At 44.5% G+C, this 22082-nt stretch overlaps 1 protein-coding gene across 3 annotated transcripts in view; it reads right to left on the bottom strand.

Annotated features, from left to right (window-relative positions):
• The window catches only part of CNTN5 (contactin 5), a 689184-nt gene extending 669188 nt beyond the window's left edge, over positions 1–19996 (bottom strand). For all 3 annotated transcript variants that reach the window (XM_081860152.1, XM_081860151.1, XM_081860153.1), the window contains exon 1: positions 19445–19996. The gene's annotated coding sequence lies outside the window, so the exon portion shown is untranslated. The remainder of the gene's footprint in view (positions 1–19444) is intronic.
• Positions 19997–22082: the final 2086 nt, after the last annotated feature.

Below are 22082 nucleotides of genomic sequence, written 5' to 3'. Positions count from 1 at the left end.
GCTTTAAGTTTCGTTTCCTGGGAAGTGGGGCCAGACCCATTATAAATAGGGGGAGGAGTGGCTGGGTGTTTTGGATCAGGTTAGCCATATTGATTTGTATGCTGTAAGACCACTGCAGCCGAGCACAAACCAACAACCACACCCTAGGCCAACCCCAACCTCTCTCACCACCAAAGGAACACAAGCGAACAGCAAAGAACCTTCACAAGCAACACTGACACCAAACCCTACATATCTCCCCTCTCCACCTCTTTCCCCCTTTTCTTCCTAATGTCTCAACAAATGAAACTGATTTGTAAAAATGTTACATGGGGGGGGGGAATACGAGAGGGAGACATTGCAAACACTTTTGTAAATCAAGAAAATCTATAATAAAAAAGGGGCGGAGGAGCCAGTATTAGCCAGGCAGACGACTCTGGAGATTCACCCTCCTTACCCTCCTTTTGTTAATGTTTCTTGTTTACAGGTTAACCTTTTCTTCCTGTTTAGCGGGCGCTGCTACGGTCTTTGACTGGTTGGTGTTGAAGGACCAGGAAGAAATTTTCCTGCATTGGCAGGTTTTGTCTTCCCCGTAGCAATTCGTCACAACTTTGGTGGTTATGGCCTCGGATGGAATCCTTTAGTCTTTTCTTTCCTGTGTGAAGTGGTGACTCACCCCCTTACGGAGGTGATTCCAGGGTCCCCTCTTAAAGGGGTTACATAAATGGGTGTCCCTGGCCATATGCTGGAAGGTTGTTAGTGAACTACCCTGCGTGCAGGGATATGGGCTTGGCTGCCTGCCTAAACCTACATCACGCAGAGCACCCCCATATCCCATTTACCCTGATGTGCCCCAGTTCCCCCCGGCTGGGGGGCTGGGAGGGATACACCCCCAAGGCCTAAGGCAAGGACTTCCTACATGTGGAAGTTTAATAAAGTTGTGGCCTAATTTTGTGGCCTAATTTTAATTCCATAACGTTGTCAAGAGTCTTTATTTCCTTTCCCATGTTCCCTGGGGGCTGGGGCTATTGTGCCTGGTCAGGCAAACATTTTCAGTGGTGTCAGTAAGTACTATTGCTTCTCCATCCAGCCTTTAAAAGGGTCCAGGAGGGCATGTCTTTTCAGTGGGACTGGAAGAAGGGCAATTAGCCACTTCCTGGTCTCCATCTTGGAGGGGCCACCAGGGAAGAGAGGGTAGGGATAAAAGGATGCCCCACCTTTATCACCCCCTCTTCAATATTCAGCCAGCACACAGCCCACCCTCCCAGTGGGCAGTGGGGGACCAGCTGGCCATCACAGTGGGGCTGAGTGGGATTTTTTTATTCCCATCTATGCTTGACCGGTAGAGGGATTGTTTTCACTTCCTCCAAACTGCAGTGCAGAATCGAAGAAGTTACCAGTTTGGTCACTTGGTGGGAATGTTTGGGGAAAGAGAAGAGGTTGGGGCCAACACTGAGTACTGCCTATTAAATTCAGTGGTACCTTGGTTCTCGAACTCAATCCGTTCTGGAAGTCCATTTGACTTTCTATTATTATTATTATTATTATTATTATTATTATTATTATTATTACCTTTACTGTCATTGTACAACCTGTGTGGGCTGTGTGGGCATTGTACAACCTGTGTCATTGTACAACCTGTGTACAATGAAATTAAATGAGCCTCCCTCACCCCCCCAACACACAATCTCTTATCGAACAACACACCACCATGCAAGTCAATTGTGCTATGTTATTTTCCGTTCAACAGCCTAACAGCCTACGGATAGAAGCTATTTTTTAGCCTGTTGGGATGGCTGATTATACTTCCATATCTCTTCCTCCTCTTTCTTATTCTGCTTCTTCTTTATACTCCGCCCATCCAGCTGGGTTTCCCCAGCCAGTCTGAGTGGCTGCCAACAGACTAAAAACAGAATAAAATGTTCCAAAACGTTTGAAAACCAAGGTGCAGCTTCTGATTGGCTGATTGGCCCATTGGCCCCAGAAATAACGCCGACAGCTGAAACGGGATGTTCAGCTTCTGAAAAATGTTCACAAACCAGAACACTTACTTACGGGTTTGTGGTGTTCAGGAGCCGATTTGTTCATCAACTAAGCCATTTAGGAACCAAGGTACCACTGTAGTGGTAAATAGTGACTGGGGAGATTTGCACCCAGGGCTGTGAGTCCTATGGGGAAGGGGACTATTGGGGCCTTCTGATACTCAGGAGCACCCATACCTGTGGGTGTCTTGTGGTGCTTACACTTTGAGTGACAATTATTGGAAGCAGTTCAATGAGCCCATGCAATAGCTGTGCTTGCCAAGAAATCCCTTTGCTGTAAAAAGGGAATCATCGGACCTGTGTTGCTTATTAACGATAGAAAGGCACTGCACCAGATGTTGTTAGAATGCACACTTTTTGCACTGTGCAATATAGCCAGGATCAAACCTTTAAGAGTTTGCTAAGAATTTCCCTCATCCCTATCCGCACACATTCTACGTATTTCAGCTGTCTAACACAAACATTGATCTACAATATGCTCCTTCCATGTCTAACTTATTTGCATAGTTTACCATGGGTTTGCTGCCGTTCTTTTCTCAAAAAGATTCTGCATTTCCGTTACAGTCACTTCTTTCATTTTGCAGGGGCGGGGGGGGGGGGGAGAGAGAAAAGTATTGAAAACCAACCAAAATAAAATGTAAGATCCATGTTGCAGGTGAATCTTGCCTCTGCCCACGCACACACAAACACATCTCTTATTTGCTACATTTCTGAAGTCTGAAAAAGTGCCCCTTTTAATATCAAAGGCAGTCAATATCAGAGCCTCAACAGTAGTTCAGGCTCAGTAGTTTTGTTACTTGATTTTTTTTTAATGTATATAGAAAGCTGTAAAGTTGGCACTCCCCACCCTCTTCTGAACATCAAGATTTAGTACCCAAGGGCTCAGCAACTGGGTGTCCCAGGGCCAAACCCATCCCTTGAAAGGTTTTAACTTAGGAGAGGCAGTATAGAAATAAAATAATAGAATCATAGATTTGGAAGGGACCCCAAGGGTCATCTAGTCCAACCCCCTGCAAAACGCAGGAATCTAAACTAAAGCATCCATGACAGATGGCCATCCAAACTATGCTTAAAAGCCTCCAAGGACAGTAATTTGGAGGACGATGTAATATGAAGACAATTAATGGAAGTACAGTGGTGCCCCGCAAGACGAACGCCTCGCAAGATGGAAAACTCGCTAGATGAAAGAGTTTTCCGTTTTGCAGGTGCTTCGCAAAACGAATTTCCTATGGGCTTGCTTTGCAAGATGAAAATGTCTTGCGAGTTCCTGCGGGTTTTTCCCCCTTTCCCCCCCTTTTTCTAAGCCGCTAAGCCGCTTATCCGCTTATCCGCTAAGCCGATAAGCTGCTAAAAGCCGCTAAAAGCCGCTAATAGCGCTAATCCGCTAAGCCGTCAATGGGCTTGCTTCGCAAGACGAAAAAACCGCTAGACGAAGAGACTCGCGGAACAGATTCTTTTCGTCTTGCGAGGCACCACTGTACTCTCCACATTGAACAACAGTACAGATGAGTCCTATTAACAGATACAATGTAGTAGATCCGTGATAAAATATTCACACCATTTATTTTTGCTTCATTTTTAAACATTTGCCATTCTTGAATCAGTCCCGTCATGTGGGAATCCCTTGTAGACAATCGCAGTGTGTGGAGACAGGCAGTCCAGTTGTGCATCCATAGCAGCGACTGGAGGAGAAATGACCACCAGGAGGAGCACAGAGAGAAGAAACGCCATGGTGCGTCTGCAGCAGCAGACACCTTCATCTGCCCCAGCTGCAACAAAACATGTCTCTCCCATATCAATCTCTCCAGCCACGGCAGGCAACCACCCAGCAGTTTGACTTCACCCCCAAAGATGCAGTCCTCCAATGTCTCCTGAGACAGATGAATGACAACCATTAACCGAAAAACCAGACGCTTACCTACCGGACCTTTTAGGAAAAGAAATACCTAAATCGGGGGGGGGGGGGATTCTTATATGTGACCACCGCAGCCAGGATAGTAACAGCATCTAAATGGAAAGCTAAAGAACTACCTACCAAGGAGGAATGGATTCTGAAATTAAATGAATATTTCAAATTGGCTAAATTAACAACATCCATATGATAGCAGTCAAATCAAAAACTAAAAAACAAATGGCAATGCTTTGATGATTATATGACAAAATTTTGCTCTAAAAAGGACATGCTAATATGCTTAGATTAACAATGTAAATGCATCAAAACAATAAATTATCAATGACATATGTATGTATATAGAGAAAATAAAAACAATCAGAATGCAATGATAAGGGTAAAATTGATTCTAGAGTAGACGAGTAGCGGTGAAGGGAAGTTAAACAGGGTGGTGGGTTTATTTTATTTTGTTTATGTTTTTTCTTTTTTCTTTTTGGATATTGTATAATGATTTAATGTATAATGATTTAATGTTTCTTTTCTGTTATGTACTATTTCTCTTTTTTAATTAAATTGTATGACGGAAAATCTAAATAAAAATACAGTCACATTTTCCAATCCACTTCAAAGCTGCAGTCCTAGATCCACTTCACCAGGAGACGAAGAAGAGTTTGGATTTGATATCCCGCTTTATCACTACCCGAAAGAGTCTCAAAGTGGCTAACATTCTCCTTTCCCTTCCTCCCCCACAACAAACACTCTGTGAGGTGAGTGAGGCTGAGAGACTTCAGAGAAGTGTGACTGGCCCAAGGTCACCCAGCAGCTGCATGTGGAGGAGCAGGGAAGCGAACCTGGTTCACCAGATTACGAGTCCACTGCTCTTAACCACTACACCATACTGGCTCTCAGGAGTAAGTCCAATTTAACTGAACGGTACTTAGTTCTGAGTAAGCATGTTTAGTGTGACTTAGCCATGGGACTGCCAGAAGATTCATTTCTGTGGGGTGTGATGGGACACTAACCCACCACCGATGATTCCCCGCACAGTGTGGTCATCTGTTAAACACTGCTAGTTGATCAAAGCGTCTCAGCAGCATCATTCACCCATTGCCAAGACTGCTGCATCTGAGGCGAGTGTTGGATAGATTCAAGTCAGAATCTTCGAGGTCCCTTGTAAAACATAAGGCTGGAGATTCAGGAGCTTCCAGCACATCAGATGTGCAAATCTGCAAATGTTATAAACTCCCACCTGGACAGATAACAGCAGGAGGAGAAAGAAGCAGACTACTCGTTTGTGTTTTTTCAAGCTAAAGGTTTTGATGGATTGCAAGTTTGATCGAAAAAGGAAGAGACCTGCCTTTCATTAGAATGAATAAATCTAACGAATACTTCTCAGAAAGCTGAATATTTTAAGTGTTTGTTTAAAAGGAAGATTTGGTTCAGGCCAAATAAGGGTACAATAGTGTGGATGTCCCAAGGGAGAGGGCTGTTGTGGCTCATGATCAATTTAAGGGCTTCCCAGAGCCTTCTGGTTGGGCCAGTGGTGGACCTACAGTTTTGGGGCCCTGAAGCCATTTTTGGGGGTCCCTTTACAACCAGCAACAAGATATAATAATAATAATAATAATAATAATAATAATAATAATAATAATAATAATGCTGCATTATTTATACCCCGCCCATCTGGCTGGGTTTCCCCAGCCACTCTGGGCAGCTTCCAACAAAGTATTAAAATACAGTAGTCTGTTAAGCATTAAAAGCTTCCCTAAAGAGGGCTGCCTTCAGATGTCTTCTAAAAGTCTGGTAGTTGTTTTTCTCTTTGACATCTGGTGAGAGGGCATTCCACAGGGTGGGTGCCACTACCGAGAAGGCCCTCTGTCTGGTTCCCTGTAACTTGGCTTCTCGCAGCGAGGGAACCGCCAGAAGGCCCTCGGAGCTCGACCTCAGTGTCTGGGCTGAATGATGGGGGTGGAGACGCTCCTTCAGGTATACTGGACCGAGGCCATTTAGGGCTTTAAAGGTCAGCACCAACTCTTTGAATTGTGCTCGGAAACGTACTGGGAGCCAATGTAGGTCTTTCAAGACCGGTGTTATGTGGTCTCGGCGGCCGCTCCCAGTCACCACTGGGTAGCCACTGTTATCTTCTTAAATGGGGTTGTTCCACAATGTATCACCACAAATTTTACATGTGTAAGTACTTTCGTGAACTCATTGTTCTTCCCCTAGGACCTTGACCTCTGTTTAAAAGGGGAGGGGGTTACATTAGCCACAGCAGAGCAGACAATTTACCACAACACTCCTCCTTGGCAACATCTGTGCTCCTGATTCTAAGACTCTAAGATCGTTGAAATATATACACAAAAACAATCAAATTGAGTCATGTGGCTCAAATTGGGTCTACTAGGCCCATTTATTTTTTTCAAGCAATGTGGATTAAAGTCACTTCTGGGACACCTCCAGAATTAGGGTCCCTGAAGCTTAAACTTCGTTAACTTCATGGTGAGTGTGTGTGTGTGGGGGGGGTGTTTATTGGGTTGTTGTTTTTATTTTGATTATGTATTTTGTGGTTCTGTTCTGTTAATTGCCCCGAGACTTCTGGGTATAGGGTGGTAAGGTAAAGGTAAAGGTACCCCTATCCCACAATGTCCCCAATTAGTATTGCCCCAGGGCATTGTGGAGAAGTAAAATGTTGGTTTCCAGACAATATGGCGTGTGGGGGGGGGCAGATATAAATGCCAATCATCTATTTTAGGGCACTAGGAGTCCAGCAGCTGTCCAAGAGTATGGATGCTTTCCTTGCCCTCAGTTTACGTGGTTAGCCAGTAGCCTCATGCCACATGAGTCTCTTGTGCTGCTCCCCTGGACATTTGGCTCTACAACAACAACAACAACAACAACAACATTATTATTATTATTATTATTATTATTATTATTATTATTTTATTTCTACCACAGCCGGGCTCAGAGCGGCTAACATCAGTAAAATTACAGTAAAAAACATAATGGGGGGGGACCAATTTAAAATACAGGTTAAAATGCAATTTAAAATGCAGCCTCATTTTAAAAGTAGCCCATAAATCAAAACCATAAGGGGAGGGAAACATAAGGGTCAGACTGAGTCCAAACCAAAGACCAGGCGGAACAGCTCTGTCTTGCAGGCCCTGTGGAAAGATGTCAAGTCCCACAGCACCCTAGTCTCTTGTGACAGAGTGTTCCACCAAGTTGTGGCTAGTACTGAAAAGGCCCTGGCCCTAGTTGAGACCAATCTAACTACCTTGCGACCTGGGACCTCCAAAATGTTGTCATTTGTGGACCTTAAGGTCCTCCGCGGGGCATACCAGGAGAGGCGGTCCCATAGGTACATGGGCCCTAGGCAGAATAACATGGAGTTCTTCTGGGTCAGAGCAGAGGATCCAGGGATACTGTTGTACCATTTTTCTCCATGTCGGCAACACGGAAAGCAAGCGGTGAATATAACGGCAGCGCAAGGAGCATATGATTCACAACACTGCATGAAATTGCATCACTGCATTGAGGATGAAGGGCATTCTGGATGCTAGCAGTTAAAATAATTTCCCGCAGTGCCGAGGTCAGTGAGGAAGACAGAGAGAGAAATGAATAGATTTCTATGAGCATTCCTTTAAAAAAAAAAAAATCCACACCCAATCACATCCACAATAAGAATAGGAAAGTTGGAGTACTCTACTGAGCATTGGGCGATCTCACAAATGTTCAGAAGCGAAGGGTCTCTCCAGTGATTGGTGCGGCTTTTATCTGCCTTGCCACCGCAGTATGAAGGATTCAGATGAAGGGGTGGGACAGAGAGAAGAATGAGGGCAGGAATGACACACTTTGGTGTGTCTTGAATAAGGAAGGCAGATTGGGGCTTACATCTAAGAGGGTTTTCTTTTTCTTCTCTACAAAAGAAAAAATATCTTTCTCTGAAACAGATATCCATGCAAGAAGAACAATGTGTTTTATCATTTTACTTGGGGGAAGAAGAAAAAGAATCTCATTTTTTCATTTTTTTCCTCCTTTTAACTAGTAACATGCCCCTTTTGGAATGCTCATGCTAACAACCCATTTCACCCAGGAAACAATAGGAACTGAAGCTCATTGCTCTGCTGCTATGGATGGAAAGAAATTGAAGCGATGTTAATTCCTTACCTGTTTGGATGAATTTATGTGGTCAAGCCACGCAATAGCTAAGTTAGAAGGTGAGTTTGCTAACTGGATCATATGATGATCCGCAAGGGCAGGGAAAGCCACTTCCTCCCTGCAGAGGAGGTGAGATTGCGGGCGTCATGGCCCAGCCCCCGCACGATTGGGGGAATCCCCAGCCGTGTCACCCACTGACCAGCCAATCGGCTGGCTCTGGGGGCATGGCCCGCCCGATTTAAACGCAGGCACGGCTGGGGATCTCCCTCTTTTCCCACATACCAGCTGTTCCTGTTTCCCACCCTATAAGGTTTTCGTTCCTTGACCTTGCTATGGACCTCGGTTGGTCGCCGTTGAGGAGCCTGGTAGGAATTTTTCCACTTGGCAAATTGGCACCAGCCACTTGGTTTTTGCCTACCTCATAGCAAATCATCACAACTTTCTGGGTATTGGCGGTTCGGCATTGGTATTGGTATTGTTTTGTAGATGGAAGAGGGGAGGAAGTGCCATCACCTGCCCCGCATATTGAAGGGTAGTCCAATATAGGATTCTGGGGGGCGTGGCCCTGTCCGAAGCCTAGGGAGGTGAGGGCCTAAGGCACACCCCCTAGCGGTGACCCCAGGGGAGTTCCTAGTTGATGTGCATCAGCAGGACTCCCCCTACTGGTGGTTAAACCTTCCTGCACTTCAAGCAGACGGGCTGGAGTTGGATATAGTCGGTTAGGACCAATGCCTAAGCCAATACCGCTCATTACCTGTAACCAATAAAATTGTGGCCATATTTAGCCCATTAACCTTAAATAATTGTGTCATGTGGCTTTGTTTCCACTGGGGGGGGGACTCGCCACACAATGAGGTTCTGTGTAAGTTACAGTCAGGGAGGGATTGGCTGAGTGGCTAATTCCATCCGATTTCTGTTTTCCCCACTGCATTTTAAGCACTTTTTAATGTTGCTGTACACACCAGAGAGGTGGTGGAAATGTCTTACCCAATACGCATTGACCCAAACTCACATTCAAGGAAGCTGTCATCTTCTCATGCACTGTCCTCTGAGCATGTGCAGTAGCTGTCTCAGATGTACACACCTCAGCTTAACCATAACTTACGTTTTCAAACTGGATGGAAGCTGGTTTGGCAGAACAGAAGTAAACAAAAGAACAATAGGCTTGACCAGGCCAATAGCCCATGTAGTCCAGCACCCTGTTCTCACAGCGGCCAACCAGATTCCCATATGCTGAGCTCTCACTGACCAGGTAGATGTGAGGGCAGGGTGGGGGAAGCCAGGTAGAAGTGAATGGGAGGGGGGTTAGAAATTGATGGAGGAAGTTCATTCCTTTCTCATTTTCTAGTTTCCCCCTTACTCAGTTTTATTTTGAACAATATGACACAAATTCCACTATATTTATAGAATCCAATATATATAAAGCATCCATTGGATGTATCAATAATTAAAGAATTGCTAGGGGAGGGAGAAGTGGGGACGGAGGAGAACAGTACATCAATACAACTATGAGGAGCTACTGGCAGGAAATCGTACAGAATGTCCAAACTGATTTTTGAACAAGAGAGTACGGTTAGACCCAGGTGTAGCCTTCTTCAGCTAGCTGAACGATTCTCCCAAAGAATAAAGAGAAATTACTATTCTATGTTATTGTTGCAGTGAACTTACTTTATGCAAGATGGGGGGGGGGGGCAGAAGACTCACATTAATTCCAAAAATGATATATTAAATGATTTACAAGACAACATTAAATGAGATCACTCGGAAGGATTTCACAAGGAAGATTTCATGGATTTGGAAAAAGAGTGAACATTAAAAAAAAAAAAAGTTTTGGAATAAGAAACTGAGAGAAAAGGCTCATAACCCTTTTTGCCTGTACCGTAGTACCTCAGGTTACATACGCTTCAGGTTACATACACTTCAGGTTACAGACTCCGCTAACCCAGAAATAGTGCTTCAGGTTAAGAACTTTGCTTCAGGTTGAGAACAGAAATTGTGTTCCGGCGGCGCAGTGGCAGCAGCAGGAGGCCCCATTAGCTAAAGTGGTGCTTCAGGTTAAGAACAGTTTCAGGTTAAGAACGGACCTCCGGAACAAATTAAGTACCGTACTTAACCCGAGGTACCACTGTACTCTAATATCAAGCAGGTCTTTTATTTTTCTTAACATCCATTTTTGTGGTTCTCAAAGGGATGAGTGTGCCTGCAAAAGTTGTGTTGCCGCTGCTGCTGTTTCCTCCCCATTGTTCCCAATGCTCCAGGGAACTGGGAAGACAATGGATGCTTCAGTTCAGTCCTTGCCGCTTTTTGACCGTATAGATTTCAGAGCTCTGAGATCGGAGGGACAAACGTTGCTTGACTTTCCGTGGTGCAGTGAGGGGGAATCCAACATAAAAACATCTAAAAAGCCCTGCTGGTTTAGACAAATGGCCCATCTCATCCAGCATTGCTCTCTCACAGTGGCCAACCTGATGACCACAGAAGGCCTGCAAGCAAGACTTAAGCAAGACCTCTCCCCTCCTGCAGTTTCTAACAACTGGCGTTCAACTTAAGTCTCTCTCCATCTCTGCCCTCAGAGAGGGAAATCTAGTTCTTCCGATAGCCCCTAGAACACCCACCTAGGAACCAAAGGAGTGCAGGGCCCATTTCCTTTCCCCACTGGATGTACAGTAATCTCTGCTTGTTCATCCCTGTGTGAGTGGCCAAAAGACCACCTATAACCTTAGGCATGGTACACGGTGGGAAAAGCCTAAAGGCTGAATGGAAGAAGGGGCATGTATACCTATGGAGGGCTGGTAACACACACTTGCATTATGATGTGGTATAGTCAGCGGCATAGCATGGGTTGTCAGCACCCGGGGCAAGGCAAGTAATTTGCGCCCCCTAACCCGGGGCAAGGCAAGTAATTTGCGCCCCTAACCCCTAACCTGCCGCCGCTGCCAGCTTCTTCTTGCTGCTGCCTGGGCTGGTCGGGTGTGGTTCTCTCCCACACTCAGCGCTGCGCTGGGCGGCCGCTGCACTGTCCCTCCCCCAGATAGTCCCTTCCTTCGATCTCTCTCTGCTCCACACTGCAACGCACGCCTGGCACCCTCCCCCTCCACAGTGGGCGGCGACCCGGCAACTCGGATCGGATTCGCACAGCCAGCACTGCAGTGAGAGAGAGTGAGTGAGCCAGGTAGGGGCAGAGAGCTGCGAGTGCGAGCTCGCCCCCCCCAATGTTGCGCCCGGTGCGGCTGGCCCCCCCTGCACCCCCCACGCTACGCCACTGGGTATAGTCAGTGCTTTTTTCCTGGGGGAGGGGGGACACAGGGATATGCATACCCCTAAACATTTTGTGAATCTTTGTATTTTTGTCCATTTACTGTATTTATTTTTCCCAATTTGAACTATAAAATGTGGGGGGGTTTTAGTCAAAATGAGAGTACCCCTAAGCATTTTTTTAGAAGAAGAAAAAAAAAGCACCGGGTATAGTCTCCCTCACCAGTGATGTGGGACAGGTCTCAGTTCCACCACTTGAATATTTGAGTCAAGTACAGTGGTACCTCAGGTTACAAACGCTTCAGATTACAGACGCTTCAGGTTACAGACTCCACTAACCCAGAAATAGCACCTTGGGTTAAGAACTTTGCTTCAGGATGAGAACAGAAATCGTGCTCCAGCGGCGCAGTGGCAGCAGGAGGCCCCATTAGCTAAAGTGATGCCTCAGGTTAAGAACAGTTTCAGGTTAAGAACGGACCTCCAGAACGAATTAAGTTCTTAACCAGAGGTACCACTGTAACAGATTATTTAATATTAGATCAGGCATAGGCAACCTCGGTCCTCCAGATGTTTTGGGACTACCGTTCCCATCATCCCTGACCACTGGTCCTGTTAGCTAGGGATCATGGGAGTTGTAGTCCCAAAACATCTAGCGGGCTGAGGTTGCCTATGCCTGTATTAGATTATTGCTCCCATCACTGACTTCAATAGGAAATATCCCAATTCTCGAACACACTTCCCTTGTAAATAAAAGCTTATGAAAGCCGTAGGATCGACTGTCAAATGAATGGATAGTTCAGTCGGTTAGAGTGCGGTGCTGATAACGCCATGGTTGCAGGTTTGATCCCCATATGGGGCAACTGCATGTACCTGCATAGCAGGGGGTTGGACTAGATGATCCTCAGGGTCCCCTTCCAGCTCTAAAATTTTATGATTCTATGAGCGCCCAATACAGCAGTGGGGTGCGGGGCTGATGCTATCCCAGCGGTGGCAGTATTGTGCTCAGTCGGACAGAGATGTGTCAAAGCAAGGCAATGGCAACATCAAGGAATCACTGCATTGGTGGTGACTAGATCCCCATCTTTGCTTTGCGACTGCCCAGTGCCTCCCTGCATTACTGCTGGCCCACTATCTTCAGTCTTCCCCCACAGTTTACATCTTCCATTCTTTGTTTTGCACCCTCCCCAGTTCAGTACCCTGAGCTATTCATAATTTGATTAGATTTTTCTGAACCGCAACAGAGTTTAAATCTACACAACTTGGTCACACTTGCGCACACAGATTGTGAGTAATGCTTATGAGACAAGAACAGGGGCATGTTCAATGAAAGCACTCCAGCTTAAATATCCCCCTTGCCATAACCAATATTACATAAAATACAAATGCATGTCATTGGGTGTTAAGGATGTAATTTGAAAATGGAACAGCCTCCAACATACAGTTATCGATTCCAAATGCTCAGAGAATAAAATTATACGGGGACCCCTGTGGCTTCCAATCAACCCCCTTCCCTATCATAAAGGAGAAGCTGCAAGAATATGCTTTATTTCCCTTTTTATAACATCAGCCTGCTAAAGTGCTCGAGAAAGTATTCACAGAAGAAGAACAGCCATATGTCCAGAATCCCTGCAGTCGTACAAAGCTAGCAGCAACCAACTGGACACTGCGAGAGACGCAGGAATTAAAAATGCAAGCCGCTCCAACCCTGGCAGCTTTCAAGGGGTTGTTTGTATTTTTAAACTCTAAGAAGTGGCATGAGTTATCTAGGCTTTTTCAGAAACTGACAGAAAACGTAACATGCAAGCTGTTTGCCTGAACATATGGAGGGTGCAAAGGAACAGTGGGAAATTATACGGTGCGTTTGGAGGAATGGAAAAAGCTCTCGGAAGCTGGAAGCAAGGAACTATTTTAGCACACGCACGAAAAACATCAGTCGGAAATAACAAGTCGGTCATCACAGTTATGATTCAGAGGGATACATATGTATTGGGGAAATGGAATGCGGGCAACATTTAGAGATGCCCCACTGTTTTGGGGGGACATCTGGGGCATTTCTGTATTGGCCTTGAGAAGCTCTGACTGGGGAGTGCCAGGTCAAAAGGTCACATCTGCAGCAAAAGAGATTTTCGTATTTTGCACTTCCCCTAAAATGTGGTCATTTTTTTTCTCCTTTTCTTTCTCTCTCACTCTTTTGCTGGATGGATGATGAAGTTTGGCTCTCACCTGTAAATTTGTATGATTTGAGTTATTTTGGATTTGAGGGAAACTGACAAAGCCAGAATTCTGAGTAAATACAAGGCAAGCTTGATACCTCAACCACCTTGATTTCTTAACAAATCATCCATTTCTCTGCCTACATTAGGGCCATAAGTGATTTACATTAACTGTGAAAATGACTAATTTGCAATCTAATAATATGCATGCTTACTCAGAAATCAGTTCTGCGGAAGATGCACAAGCCTAAGTATTTTGACTTGCATGTATGTCCCAGACTTACTCCCAAGTAAGCATGCTCAAGAAGGCAGCCTTGCAGCCTCATTCCATGCACGATTACTCAGAAGTAAGTCTCACAGAAATGAATGAAATAAGGTTACAGCCAAGTCCTGTGTATGTTTACCCAAAGTTTCACGGGACTTACTTCCAAATAAATAAATTGCAAGTGTAATTGCTGTGTTTAAGTAAAATCCGCAAGTGTGTGTGCAATGCATCTATTTAGAAGTAGAGCCCATGAAAGTCAATGAGACTTGGAGCAAACATGCATAGAACTTTGCTGTAAGTCTTTAGGAATATACCAGTTAAATAGGGACCATTTCATACATTATGTGCTAGCAGTAGATTCAGGTTTGCACTGGGGGGGGGGGGGGGGGCTCAAGATGACAGGGCGCTGCAGCTAATCTCAGCTTCCCGACTAATGCACCTGTTTGCATGGCATGTTTGCAAACAGTAAGACTTTATGCCTTTTTTTTGTTTGTTTTCGGTTTGTCAGTGAAACATCTTGAAGACACACACACACACACAAGCAAATTTCAGCGGCTAAGTTTCCATTTTATCTCCTTAACAAAATAGCCCCTTGACAAGATGGTTTTAGTTCATGGAAACTAAACGAAAGGGCAGCATCTTTAGACTGCTTCAACACAGAAAGGTGTGCTTTTATCTCTACACAGAACTCTTTACCCTTTGCTGACCCCCGCTGGTCCCTGGATCTCTCCTGAATCTGTTCCAATGCAATCAACCTTTCCTTTGCAGAATCAATAGTTTTCTTGGAGTACCAAACGGGGCGATTTTTTCTTTCTTTCTTTCTGTAAACCACATAAATCAAACCCGCCGATTCCCCAATAGGCTCCCTATGTCAGCAACTAATTCAGTGGACTCCAGCAAACTACGAGCCCTGACCTTGCTTTTAGGGTGCGGACAAAATCCCGCGTGCTTCATGTTACTCAGCCGACTCGTTCCTGCTACTTTGTATGAGTGCTTCTATTACCCTAACAGCTGCATCATGTTTATCTGAGCTATCCTCAGAGAGTGCCTTGATCTTTTCTTAAAGGTTAGGCTATCTTTTCTAGTGAAAACCTTCTTATCTCCCTTTCAAATGGTAGGGCACTCTCTCTTTTTTAACTATTACTTAGCATTTCCATGGCATTTTTTTTTCTCTTTAAGAAGTCCGCCATTTAAATCACCAATTTGAAAAGTAACACAAGGGCTGATTTTTTATTATCTTCCATGCAGATTTCTTTTCTGCCATGTTCCTAACATAAATTCATCAGAACCCCCCACCCCTGCTTTTTTAAAGAAATTTTCTGATATTTTTCTTCCCTAGAAAAAAATGAGAGCCACTTTGTAGAATTTTCTGTCAATATTCTCCAGCATTTTATTTCATTTTGGTTGACAACATTTGCTCTGGAAATAATCCATATGAACATCAATCACAAATGAACATCTTTGTCTAAACCCCCAAAATATCTTATCTGTGATGTTCAGATTTCTAGAGGTATTGTACTTTAAAATATTATCTCAGCCATGGTTCATTTTTTGTTTTGTTTATTAAAGAATTACTCCTTTTGCATATTTACCTACCTTTAAGACTTCATAACTGGAAAGATAACTAGAAGCGATGGACCACTGTTTAAACGTCACTGTGTTGTTTTGCTATTCCAATGTGGTTTTGTGTGATTGCCATGCCATTGCATTGTCCCTGTATAGGGAAGTTTTTAATGTTTTAAACATTAAAAAATTATATTTGTTGGAAGCCGTCCAGAGTGGCTGGGGCAACCCATTCAGATGGGTGGCGTACAAATAATAATTTATTATTATTATTATTATTATTATTATTATTATTATTATTATTCCCACAATACCATTTGCACTGTTGGATGTTAGATTCAGGGTGCTGCAGTTGAAACAAAATGGCGGCCAAACTGCCAAGGTAGCTGAAACTTGCAGGGGCAGCAAAACAGAAATTTTAAAAAACTGAAGGGGGCGAGTCATGCTACTACCACCACCACCAGTAAGCCACACCCCTGAGAAACTGACAGAAAATTTCTCTTCCTCTCGGAGGAAAAATATGATAACTTTCTCTCCACACACACCCAGCCCGATTTTTATTCCACAAAAATATGGTGGGGGATCTTGAGAGGCCATTTGTGCACGACATTACATAAAGTTTCAGGACAAGTTAAAAGAAGTTTACATGCTATTTAATCCTCACTCTGGCCCTGTAAAATAAGAAAGGGGTGCTAGCTATAAGCACTTTGTGGATTTCCTAAATGGAAACCCTGAAACCAAGTCTCCAGGAAATTGCATATCTGGTGACTGCAATTGTGCATGTGGCTCCTTGCATGTACCAAATTACTGCATGTACCAAAATCCAGGTACTTGCAATAAACCAGACATGTGTGCAATTGTCCCCCATTAGGATCTACATGCGGTTTTCATGTTTTTCATACACAGATGTTTCTCGTACACCGATAATTCTTCAGATGGACTCCATCGCGAGGAAGGGCAGTACAGAAACCTAATAAATGCATATTTGAAGCTGCCGCATTGATACGGACATTAACAAAAGCATGAGGAAACCTTTGCTGACTCAGAGCAAAGGTCTGTAGAGATTGGCTGGGATGGCTGCCACAGGAACCAGCCAAATACCTCTAGAAAACCCAAAAGTAAGGCATGAGGGCAACAGCCTTCTGCCACTTAACCCCAGTGACTGGTTTTCAGAGGCATGTTGCCTCTGATTCTGGAGGAAGTACAGTAATTCTGACTAAAAGCCATTGAGAGACTTCTCCTCCATGAATTTGTCTAATCCCCTTTTAGAGTTGTCTATGGTAGTGGCTCACGAAGGAGCAGCAAATTCCATAAATTCATTTCTGCATTGCATGAAGAAATACTTCACAGCTAAACAGGAAATGAGTTTGGGTTTTGAACGCCATCTCTGTTGGACCACAGAAGCTGCTGGGCTTTATAAAGGGTGTATTGGAGAGACAAATGTCCACTTAAGGACAATAAACAGGGGTTGAAAGACAACTCGAGTCTTTAGGTCTCACACCAGGTCTCCCCAACTTGCCACTCAGATGTTCTGCTCAACCTCTCCGTATCCTCCCTTGTGCTTCTGCTCTTTTACTTCAGTGGGTACAGAAAGTAAGGACTGCCTTTCAAGATGTTGGCTACCCAGACCTGATATATAATATACTCACATATTGAAGGGGCATGGAAATCATCTAATCCCAAATGATACACCACCCAGCCGAAATGGTTCATCTAGCAGCATGTGCTCGTATTGATCCTTTATTGCTCTTGTCTCTCCTCTGCCTCCCTGCCCTTCGATCCCCTTCCTCCACTGTGAAGTCACAGACTGCTAGTTGCTTGGGGCAGGAACCGTTCCCCACCTTAGATGACCCTCACCATGCAACACTGATGCAGCTATAGAAATAAGCAAATGGATTCAGCGCTGTGGATTCACTCACATCTGGATGAAACAATTTGCAAGACCAAAGACATTCACCCTGTAAGCATCACAATATATTAATACTCCTGAGCAGTCATTGCCACTTGTAGCCCATGCTCCAAAAGCATTTATTGTACGGGTACAAGAGTTGCACATATTGAGGCAATTAGCAGATATTTCCTGTTCTTCGATTTTTTGGTTTTGGAGGATTTCTCCCCCCCTCCCCAGTTCTGGCAAGACCTCCAATCCCTGTGCTCTTAACTATCATAACTTTTATGATGGTGCTTACCCAACCACATAGCTCAATTGAATTTGGTAGATAGAGCCTGGATGTTCGAGAATTTGATTCCTCTCCCCCGCTTTGGAACATTCTTTGTTCACATATCAATCATATTTCCTACACATTTTGAACTTCTGCTGTTTTAAAATATGTGCGTTCAACTCCCGCACATCTTCAGAAGTTTGTTCAGCCTCTCACAGGTGAACAATAAACCCAGAGAGAAACGCTTAAGGAATAACAATGAGCATGACTCTGAAGCAAGAACCAAAAAAAAAAATTCCACTAATACATGTATAAAAGAGGCTAAATATTTCTCATTCCACTAATGTTCACAGGACATCTGGGCAAACTACATGTTACATGCATATACATGTAATGAACCCCCAAGTATTTTTTTTAATATAAAAAGCATCTCCAAGACATTGCATTGTTGAGCATGAGCACGTGTTGGGGTCCTACTTCTCTGTTTCTGATGGCTATTTTCCACTCAATTCTCTATCAACCATTTCCCAATTTAAAATCACTTCCTAACTGCTTTTCCCCTTACAAACATTCCAGATGTACTTTCATCAGCTGGCAGTGATGCACCTTGACTCAAATAATTCCAGATTTCTCTTGAAATTCCAAAATGATACTCAAATACCATTCAATTACTTATCCTGATTTCTTTTTATTAAAATAATAATAATCTCCATCTCAAAAAATACAAAACAGATCCATGCGCTTTGTTAGTTAAGGTTGTTAAGGGAAAGTGTGTTGGAGAGATTTCAGTTTGCTTTAAAGTTTTCTTGTAGGGTCTTAAGATCTCTTTTGTAGATAATATTGCATATGTGTGTGAGAGAAGGGGAATGACAGACAAAAAGAACATTACTTGCATGCTGTCATTCATCACAGTGTAAAATTTCAGGAAGTTTACCCAAGTGAGAAAACTTTGAAGTGACAATCACACATTATGTGTCATTTTAAAATATAATATAGATGATGTTGGCAACTGCACAAGTTCTATGCTCAAGGAGAAGAAGCGGATTATGATTTGAATAGACAGAACTGGCCAAAACAAGCCCATGTTGATTTCTCCACAGATAAGGGTGAGACTTACTATATTTAGCTGTAACACCATAAAAAAACACATTCTCAACTCTTCTTTCAGCCAACTGTGAACAGTCCACGCTCATCCTCTTAGCCACTGCCTCGCAGAATAGAATCTGTGCATTTTTAGATAATTCCAGCTTTGCCTAACTCTGCCCTCCCCCCCCCCCCAAAATGTCGATCTTTTTCGGATCACCTTTTAATCCTCTCCTTCACTGACTCAGGAGGAGACTGCCTTATTGCCAAGCCAAACCCCATCCTGAACTTCTACACAAGTCGCAGTGGCACACATTGCTTCCTGCCAGAGCCACTGAAACGTTTGGCTTTCTGATGCATTTTATCTGTGGGGTTTTTTTTTTTTTTGCCAACCTCGGTGCCAGGAAATCTCCAAAGCCCGGGAACTTTAGACATGCCTCCTTGTTTTGTAAGGCAGCAAACTGCAGTCAGCAAAAGGAGCCCTTTCCTCACATTCTCCTGCTGCCTCTCTTTTCACCGTTCAGTCCTGGGGATATTTCAGCTGCAATGCCAGCCAGCCAGCCGCTCTCCTTCCAGCCTGAACTTTGTCCAAAAAGAAGCAAATCCTTCTTCTCAGCCAAGACTACCCGATGGGCAAAACCGACCCATTGGCTTAAGAATGGGCAAGAGGAAGGGGAGTGACAGCAAGACGCGAACCCAGGAAAAAAAAACCCTCCCCTTCAGAACAGTCCAAAATCAGCCCAGAGGCCATTCATAAACTACTACAGCCAGAGAGAAATCACGAAGGGATGGATGGATGTGGAGAGGAGGGAGGGAGAGAGGTTGACACTTACCCCAGTTCTCACACTGCCTCTTCTGCCTCTCTCCTTTCGCCTGCTCTTCAGTTTGGGGATGTCCAGCCTCTTTTGGCCAGAGCTGGTCTTCTCAGTCCCTTAAGGTCTTTGGTGCCAGGAGTTTCTTCGAAAGATCTTTATTCTTTCATTTCCTCCCCCTCAAAAAGAGAAAACGAGAGAGAGGCGAGGATCAGATCTGGAGATTTCACGGCTGCGAAACCCAGGTAAAAAATAAAAAAATAAAAATCATAGCATCCCTTCTCCACAAGCCGAGTGATTTCCCCAGCACTTTGAGGGCTCGGCGATCTAGACAGCCTGGCAGCGTTGATCTCCCGCTCGCTCGCTTCCTCTCTCTTTCTCCTCGCCGCCTCTCCTGTGCTCTTTTCTCGCCTTTTTTCAGATTTGGATGATATTGGGAAATAGGTGGAAAGACCACCTCTGGTTGGTGATGCTCTCCCGACTGCGATTTCTCCGCCAATGCCTTCCCGGGTCCCTCTCGCTCGCCGCCTCTGAGTGGCTGTGCGCGCCTCTTTGCCTTCCTCTCGGTCTGCGATGAGTGTATTTGTGTGTATGCGCGCGCGAGAGAGAGCGCGCGCCTGTGTCTCGCACACACAGAGCGCCTCGCTGCATCTTGGCGAAAAGGTTCGTTTAGTATGTCCCCAGGCTTAAAGCACCCTTTGCTGCCGGGAGGCCAGTTAAAACGCACAAACGCGCGCACACACCACGTATAAAAAAAAGTCTGCTGAATTGAATCCAGCTGATACACCCATCCACACCTACGCAAAAGCAAACCCCATTGAGTTCGATGGGGGTTTGCTCCCAAGTAAGTGCACACAGGGTCGAAGCCTTTTTTTGCAGCCCACTTCCAGGGATGACTACTCTGATTCAGAGCCCACTGAATTCAATGGGGATTCTTCATGAATAAGGGTACAGTACACGGGACGGGCTGCAGCCTTCTGGCAGCACAGCCCCACATAAATCCCTTTCAGGGTGGTTGACTTCTGAGTAAATGCACACCGGATTGCAACTTTGCAGCCCATGGGTGTCTACTTGGAAACAAATCCCGCTGGACTCAATGGGGCTTCATCAAAACTTGGTGTGAATGGGATTCCAGCCGCTGAGTCTGAATTTTGAACGGAGATTTGTGTAATTTGCCGATTATATGCTCATCATTTAACTGATATTTTTGTCCTTTTTTTCTTAGATGAACAGTAGAACCAAAACACGCCCCCTGCCTCTTTTGGTAAGCATGCTTAACTCACACAGACAGGGTTTGATCTTATGTAGACTCCGGTGTGCCCAAACCCATAGATTTCTGTTCAGATCAGGGGCTCTGTGGGGCGGTGCCATTAAACCTGCTGGAATCCGTTGGCTTAAGCATACCTGCCTTGGCTAGTGTTGCCTTCAAGAGGGGAAAAAAAGAGCCACTTACTTGGACCCAGGCTGGATAGCTCAGTTGGTTAGAGCGTAGTGCTGACAAGGACAAGGATGCAGGTTCGATCTCCGTATGGGGACAGTTGCATATGTATGCATTGCAGGAGGTTGAACTGCATGATCCTCAGTAAGTCTCCCAACTCTAAGTTTCTACAAGGCAGAGAATGCAACTTTCCAGCAGTCTTCTATGACAGAATAGAAAAATAACGCTCTCTTTAAATTTGCTCCTTGATGACTTCCGGATGACATGTTTATTTAGCATTCATCCCAACTGGTTTGCATGAAGCAAATGTTATCCCACACCTATTTGCAAAATAAAATAAAATAAAATCTGGTTTTGGGGAGGCTGGTGGGAGGAGCAGGTTCATTGCACAAGCACTCCAAATCAGCATTAAATGTGCAACTTGAATTTGCTGGTATGTGGCCGAATCCCATCCCAAAATAGTGACAGTTGCTTTGCACTAGAACAAAGCATTCAGCTGACTGTAATCCCTCTTAGCCACCTGTTTCTAAGAAGATGTTCCACTGATTTGAACAGGAATGGTCTAGGAGAAATGGAGAGCCCTGCAGCTACTTTTCTTGATCTGTTTCTAATCACACGGATTCAAAGTGCACAGGCACCTCGGGTAAAAATGGCTCACCAATTTTCAGCAGAACAAAAATCCGGGAAGGAATTTAAGAAGAAATTCAGTTATATAGCGAAAAATTTAGGATGAGCAATTCTGGGTTTGCAGGCACTATTGTGTCACAAATCCACTTCCCCCCAAGACTGGGCTGTTTGCAGCAAGTAAAGTGATGGGGCAATGCCCTGGAAGGAATGGCTTTAAAAAGAGATTGGGCAAATTTGTGGAGGACAATGGATAACCACAGTTGTTATGCTCTGCCTCCATGGTAGGAGACAGTAATGCTTCTGAATACCAGTTGCTGGAGACCTTAGGAGAGGGCTCCTCTGCTCTGGTCATGCTTGCAGGCCTCCCATAGTGACAACAGGATGCTGGACTAGATAGGCAATTGCCAGATCAAAAAGATAGTTGTAAATTTTTATGTTCTTATCTTCTTTCTTATTCTTCTTCTTTGGCGATCACTCATAGCCGAGTAAGATTGACTACCACGAATCATTTCACAGTGAAGACATAGGTTTCTGGGTGGAAGTTGATCACAGTGAGGGTTTGCCAAACATGCCTTCCTCTTAGCACATTTCTCC

This window comes from Podarcis erhardii (genome assembly GCF_964252035.2).
Source record: "Podarcis erhardii genome assembly, chromosome: 4".
Classification (NCBI taxonomy): domain Eukaryota; kingdom Metazoa; phylum Chordata; class Lepidosauria; order Squamata; family Lacertidae; genus Podarcis; species Podarcis erhardii.
The sequence above is the reverse complement of the archived record's forward strand: the minus strand, read 5'-3'. Positions and strand labels throughout refer to the sequence as shown.